The sequence below is a fragment of the Nannospalax galili genome, unplaced genomic scaffold (assembly GCF_000622305.1).
Source record: "Nannospalax galili isolate Female #2095 unplaced genomic scaffold, S.galili_v1.0 scaffold824, whole genome shotgun sequence".
NCBI lineage: Eukaryota > Metazoa > Chordata > Mammalia > Rodentia > Spalacidae > Nannospalax > Nannospalax galili.
Window position 1 is genome coordinate 2,018,698 of NW_008351697.1, and position 1,428 is coordinate 2,020,125.

Sequence of the window (1,428 nt, forward strand, 5' to 3'; positions counted from 1 at the left end):
TATATATTTTTTTTTGAAAAAAAAAAAAGTCTCCTTTAAAAGTGGAGGAGAGGTTTAGACATAATTAAGTGCACAGTAACATGCAACTGAGTAAATACTTGAGTGAATTCATAGATATATTGTGAAATCATAAAAGCAATATGCAAATGTACTTTGAAAGAATTTTTAATATGGGAGCTTTCATAGTATAATAGAAACTAAAATTTATTTTAAAAAAATAAAACAAACAACATGTCCAACATGATACCAAGCCTACAAGTAAAAATATGTGTGACCATAAAAGACCAGAACCAACTCCATAAAATTATTAATATTGATAAATTAATGATATAAATAATGATTAAAATAATACTTTAGTCTTTTCGAAAGTAATGTGTTTCTCTCATCAGGAATATTTTTAAGCTATTTGAATTATAATTTTGGTACGATAGTTGTAATGCTGAGTAAAACTCTCTTACTGAGCCCTCTGTTTCCTTCTCATACATCTCCCGTCCCCCGCAAGAGAACCTATCCAAGACACTCCAGCATGGTAATATTTACCAAGTAACGTTTACTACAGTCATGTTTACCAAGCCTGTTTGTGCTGGGTGCATTTATTATTGCTATTCTGTGACTTAATTAACTAGTATGTAAATAGATGAAATGGGAGCAAAAAACAGAGAGCTTCTGTTTCTAAGAAAAAAGAGATCTGAAGACTCCATAAATAAAGTTCAGCTGGTTTAAAAGAAAGACACATAGACAAAGAGAAGGAGGAGGTGAAAGAAGAACAAGAAAAGGAGCAAAGGGGAGGGGAGAAGAAGATGAAAGTTTGACTGAATGTGTGGGGCTAAGAAGTTTTTTAATTGGGAAAGGAATGATAAAACTAGAGAGAGTTAGCATCCAGACTACTTGGCAAACCTGTTTAAACCCTCTAACAATCTAGGGAAACTGACACTGGAAAGAACAGTAAACATTTACTAGGAGTGCACCCTATGTAAAATCATAACAACAAACAATAATCAGACCAATCAATGGGCACACACCAAGGGTATGTCCTGAATTCCACATAAAAGCATTGATTTAAAAATGCAGTCAGTCCCTCAATGTGAAGCCTGAAACTCTGAAGCTGTTAGAAGAAAACATTGGCAAAAACCTACAAGATATAGGTGTAGGAAAGGATTTTCTAAACCGGACATCAATTGCTCAGGAAAAAAGGTCAAGAATCAACAAATGGGACCTCATTAAACTAAAAAGCTTCTGTACATCAAAAGAAGCAAGCAAGGAAGTAAAGAGAAAACCCACAGAATGGGAGAAAATCTTCACCAGCGACGCATCTGACAGAGGTTTAACATCCAGTATATATAACGAACTCAAAAAGCAAAGAATCAAGAACAGAGAGTTCTCCAAGAGAAGAAATAAAGATGGCTAAGAAGCATCTTAAAAGATGTT